This window comes from Sebastes umbrosus, chromosome 14 (genome assembly GCF_015220745.1).
Source record: "Sebastes umbrosus isolate fSebUmb1 chromosome 14, fSebUmb1.pri, whole genome shotgun sequence".
Taxonomy (NCBI): domain Eukaryota; kingdom Metazoa; phylum Chordata; class Actinopteri; order Perciformes; family Sebastidae; genus Sebastes; species Sebastes umbrosus.
The window spans coordinates 24,828,426-24,834,425 of NC_051282.1; positions in this window are offsets into that span (position 1 = coordinate 24,828,426).

The following is a 6,000-nucleotide window of genomic DNA, read 5'->3' on the forward strand; positions in this document are numbered from 1 at the left end:
AAACCGCAGTCTTTAAAAGTTTCCAAAGAGCCATAATCAGCAGCTCACCAGGCATGCGCTCTCTGCCTTGGAAATTACCACGTTGTTTGGAATTATAGTCATTTGGAAATGTAGGCAGCTGGATAAGTTTGGGAATGTGGGTTAATTGCTGAGCATCTGTCCTTTTATAGACCGCAGGTTAATGGGCAGTGTGTTTTTATATCAACAGCAGCACACTCAGGTTCTTATAAATAATGTGGCTAATTGAATAGAAATGACATATTCAGCTGCTATTCCTCTTTCTGGGACAGAAGGACTGCTAGAAGTGAACCAAACTGTGGATTGGGAAAGCCTGACAATGTCTCATAGCCTGTTGTTTTTTTTAACAATGGGCACTTTGTTTGTACTCTGACCACCTTATTGCAGCTGTCTTGTAGCGTGTGCATAAGAAAATGTGGTTTAGACCTGATAAACAGTTTCCTTAGCTTGTGTTTTCTGAGGACTGGCTGGCTTTGTTGGAGAGCAGTTAGCCTCCAATTAGCCTTCCTTCCTTATTGCTGTTGTCCTGGAGGAGTCTGACAACCATTATCATCTCCAGAACCATTCATTTCACTTTTACAATATTTGAAGTAGAGCTCAACAGTGATGTTATGGAAGTGAAAATCACATTTATATTCTGAATAGAGGATTTTGATTATTAGCCATTTATTTGTATTCATCCTTTATTTAACCAGAAAGCTCCCATTGAGGTGCAATATCTCTTCTGCCAGGGAGCCCTGGTCAAGATGGCCAGCAAGTAAAGAAGTTTCATATATGAGTACAAACCGGGAAAAGAAAGAGAAAGAAAAAAACAGGTACAAATGAGGACAGATAACATTACAATGAAAAACATACCAAAACACAACAACAGACACAAATCATACAGGAGTCAGAAGCTAAAATAATCAAGGCAGAATAATGGCACTTTTTAATTAGATGTTATAATGGGACCAATATTTTAAAACATGTCAAGAGAGGGTAAAGATTTCAAGTTAAGTGTGCTTTATTCCAAGCTTGCGGAGCGCGAACGGAAAAGGCAGATTGCGCCATAATGTCGTAACCACCCAAGGTAGATTTACCACGAGCTACTAGATTGTGAAAGGATGGTATATGCTGCTGTAGAAGACACACATCCGTATGATATGAACCTTGTTTTAAGAAAAACATGTTTTATTCTCTATGTCATGGAGAAGTGCTACACTACCCACAATCCTAAGTGTAACAGCGACGTCTCTGATTGGTGGAACTCACTGTTACCATGAAAATGTTTACCGCTCCAGCGAGCAGCTACTGAGGGTATATGTGCTCGTACTACAGACTGTATATAAAGATGGACGACATGACAGCTCCTCAAAAGTGAAGTCAAAACCTCTATAACCCCCTGGTGGCTGGCTGCAGTATAGGTCATAAGTCCCGCCCCTCCATGTTAGTAGACGGGACATGGGCCAGACTAAAAAGTACACGTCAAATACATTTTTCCCAAAGATGGTTTCTGTCATTTTAGGTAGTTCTTATCACGCTGATGTTTGTTCAAGTGTCCATATTTCTGATAAGTTTGGTTTTAATTAATTGCTATAAAAGAGGGGTGAGAGGAGGCTCGCGATTGGTTCAGGGAGGTGACATCGATATCCGCCCGATCACTACTGCGCAGACTCCGGCTCCAAATAACGTCAGAATCTCAAGATGGAAGCTCTGTATCCGGGATATTTTGACTTCACTTCTGTACAGCCGGAGGAAGTGGAAACGCGTCGTCCATCTTTATATACAGTCTGTGGCTCGTACGTGCTGCTCTGTGGTCTGCTCCCGGATTTCAAAACGGACTAACATGGCGGCTCGTTTGGAAACTTTCTCTTATACGAAAATAGTTTGAGGCAAGAAATAAGGCATGGCTTAATCTGTCTTCATTTTAGATTGACAACGGTTAGTTTAAGTTTTTCAGGAGTTTCCAGGCAGTGAGTCACCATTCATAATGCTTTATGGGATGAGGAGTTCCTTTACTCTTAAAATTATTATGTTATTATAAGATGTACACAGTCTTGTACCTTTGCATTTTTTTCCATTTTCCAATGTTTTTTTTGCTCTGAATCAAATGTTTTATGGTCCCGATTCATCTTGTAGTTAGTTGGCTTGGAGAAATATGAAAGGGAAATTCCCATTCAGAGCAGTTAAAAAAGTGGGCGGTCACTGTTGAGCTCTATCTGTGTGTATACAGAGTCTGTCTGACCAGTGAACAGTGAGGCACAGATGCTGTTGCGTTATTGTTGCGTCCTTGTTGCGTAAGGGAGCAGGAGAGGAGAGGAGAGGAGAGGAGAGGAGGTTGTCTGTCGGCCAGCTGGTCTGTTGGGGTTAAAATGATATCAAGAGGCCTGCTGAGCCTTCTGGGAAATGTCTTCCTTTGTGCTGCGTCTGTTTGATGAAAGAAGCCGAGTGCTGCTTACTTAGCGTCACTTGGAGTTGTCATGGTCTTTTTGTCAGATAAGATTTTGTCGTTTTTTAACAGTGGCCTGGTTATGGGTATGATACGATCAAATTCAGCCTTGAAGGCGTGCTTGCCCTCTTTGAAATTTCTTTTAATCAAATGTGTTTCAGTCCTTTTTTTCTGTTGCCAATCCATCCTTCCTTAAGATGTACCCCCCCCCCCTTTCCTGTCATCAGTCTGGCCTTGGTTGAACTTCAGAGAGCCTCAAGACTTTGTTTTGTGGCCCTGTGTGCAGAGACTGTGTGCTGCCGCTCTGTGTTGATCTGTGCTCGGAGAGTGACTTCATGGAGACAGCCCAGACGTCAGGGGCCTGGCTCGCCTCTTTGTCTGGACGTTGGCCAAAATGAGCTCATCCACGACAGCGAATCCAGCTGCTCGGCCGTAGGAGTGCTGTTCCTTCTCGACCTCTGCACCCGGCCCCGAACCCAGGAGCTGGCCGGTGTGAGGATGGGGGTTAGCGCGAGTGTGACACCATTCCCAGAAGCTCCGGCAGCGACTGACCACTGGCAGCCTGCCGCCCCCTCGGCGCCTGCTAAGCAGCACGGCCTCAGGCCTCCGCTGTTCCCTACGGAGAGGCCCAGTTTGTTCTGGACGCACGCCAGCACTGAGCGGCAGGGGGGGGCATGGCCAGGTCAGCTCTCAGGGGTGGTCTTGTAGTCCGTGTGTGTGATTGTATGTGCGTGTGTGATGTGTTTGGAGCCACGATGATTAGCTTGTGTTTTGTTTTTGTGTGATTCTATTATTTTTGCTCTCGCGTTAAGCCTTCGGGCTGTAAGATCTCTCTGTCTTTGTCGAGCCCCCAGCATGTCCTGGGAATAGAGAGGAGGACAGCACATAAAAGATTATGGTTCTAACTCATTCAACTTTTCTGTGAAGATTAATGCTGATGGGCTTCTGGTCCTGATAGTTAAAGGACAGAGAGAGTCGCTATCTCCAGCAACCCTTACTACATTATGAGTGGAGTGGTGCCGCTCTATCAGTAATATCAGCGTGAGTTAAAGATCTCTGGAGCTTGTAAGGTATCCACAGCCCAGATAGATAGCCCCTGGGGGGGAAGATAGCTCCACTGGGCCATGTGCGGTTCTGTTAGTGAGATTATTCTGTCACTCAGTCATCTCCTGGGCTAACTCAGTCAATCTGGTCTCAATCACGTGAGCATGGGGGCAGCCAAAGGTCAGGACCTGAGAAGGAGTCATATCTCTTCGCTCCTCCTCCTGATCTCGTGCTCTCTCTCTCTCCGTTGGCCGCCTCCTCCATCCCTGCACCCGCTCTTGCCCGCCCCGAGCTCACCATTTGGAATCCATTATCCAAACCCGCCTCTGAGTTTTCTGATAATTAAAAGGAGACGTTCTCCAACGTTCTCCTCTCAGATTAACGGCTGTTTCTTGGGATCAGCCCGTGTGGGAGGGCTGACGCAGCAGTTACGTGGGTGCTCTGGAGACTCCAGGGCTGGGAGAAAAGCGCCTAGGAGTGGGGGATAGGTACATAGTGGTTAGCCATGAGTTGGACAAGTTGTCTATAAGTTGCTAGGATTTGGGATTCAGGGAGGGTCTTTAAGAGGAGAGGAGTTGTTCTGGGGTATAACTTGGAGTAGGCCAGAGCTGTGGTTTGCAAAAAAAGCTATCAAAAACATCTGTCACATAGTGTAGGTCCTATTCTGGGCCCGTGGGTCAACTCTGGACTCAGTTGGATCTGCTTGCAGTGTTTGGCAGGGGACTTAACTGCTTGACACGGAGGTCAGAAACACTGTGATTGCAGCTCATTGCTTCAATGTCATCAAACCATCCCACCAGAACATGCACTTGGTCAGATTAAGTTCATCCCCACGTCTCTGAAATTGCATTTGACAGCGTTGACTTTTGTATTATTAGGTCTTGGCTTAAACGGGTATTTGCTTTCCATGTCTCTTTTCCCAGTCGATGAAAATGTTACCCATTACTCCAACGTCCACGTTATACGAGAATTAATATCAACAGCTCTGATGGCAGCCAGAAGTGACTTTGTCCAGATACATTTATTCAGCTTAACAAATTCATAAATAATTTCAAATGAAGTCTGAGTGGAAATGTTGTGCTGGAGAGGAATTGGTCTGAAGCAACATGAGAGATATGGATTCAGCGAAACTAAAATAGCGATGATTTTTCATTAGTTAGAAAAACAGATGAGTCACATCAGATAGCATCAGTTCAAGTTTCAGGTGATATGATTCATTTTCCGCTCACATTTTTTGTGCACATCTGCAGGCATGCGGTCTCAGATGATTATTTTCAGTTTGCATGGAGCGACACAGAGCTTTTGCGCTAATTTTTCCTGGCAAATTTAAGGGCTACCAATTAGCAGCGTGAACTGGGTCAAAGACAGCCGCTACTTTGTGGTCGGAGCATGTGATCAGGCTGCAGCACTGAGTGTATCTGATAAGCCCAAAGTTGGTTTCTCCGGGGCAGTGTATTAACCGTGAACTTGTGACGTGCAAACAGACGGACACTTCACAACTGCAGGGCTGAAAAGATCATCACAGGACTCTCAAATCAGATGATATGGTGGCTGTTAAAGTCTTTTTTTGTCTTGTGTTGACAGCTTCTTCACAGTTATATTCTCCTGTCATGTGAGGCAAGAGGCTGCCACCATATTTCTGTGGGGCTTTTCAATATGTGCTTTATTTCCTACACAGCTGCGTGCTGTGTTCTTTATATAAGTTATGGTGTGTGACGTATTTGTTTTCAGGGCTTTGGAGCGGTTGAGTTACCTTGCACGGCAGCTGGATTCTTGCGATGTCACGAGATCATGTGAGATCACATTGCACCTGAATGTCCATATTGTCAGGCTTCAACAATGGGCAACCTCTGTGAAGTGTCTTAAACTTGCACTCTTTCTAATAGCCAGCAGGGGGCGACTCCTCTGGTTGCAAAAAGAAGCTGATTGTATAGAAGTCTATGAGAGAATGAGTCCACTTCTCACTTGATTTATTACCTCAGTAGACATTGTAAACATGAGTTTATGGTCTCATTCGCTAGTTTCAAGTCTTCTTGAATACAGCATGATGTTCATTTTGTAAATTAGGCTCCCATTTAGAGTCAAATAGGCCTTGAAGCAGGGGATGCTTTAGGACGTTGTCCGGTCTGGGAGTTGTCCGTGTTTTCGTCTTACAACTTTAACTCTTTCACAGTGTGTTTTCAGTTCATGAAAGTTAATTATAACCTTTTTGGACGCCTAAAAATGTCTTATTCAGCGTTCGGTTGTACTTAGCTCCACCCTGTCGTGTCACTTCTGGTTGCCAAATACCAAGATGTCGACAGCCAAAATGCCGAACTCGAGGCTTCAAAATGGCAGTCCACAAACCAATGGGTGACATCACGGTGACTACGTCCACTTCTTATGTACAGTCTATGGGCTTCAAGTAATGCGTTTGTGGCCGGCAACCTAGAGAACGGACCAATCAGCATTCTGTGAGGAGCTACCGGCAGCTACGGGTGTGACTTAGGTGTGTGTGAGGCGACACAGAG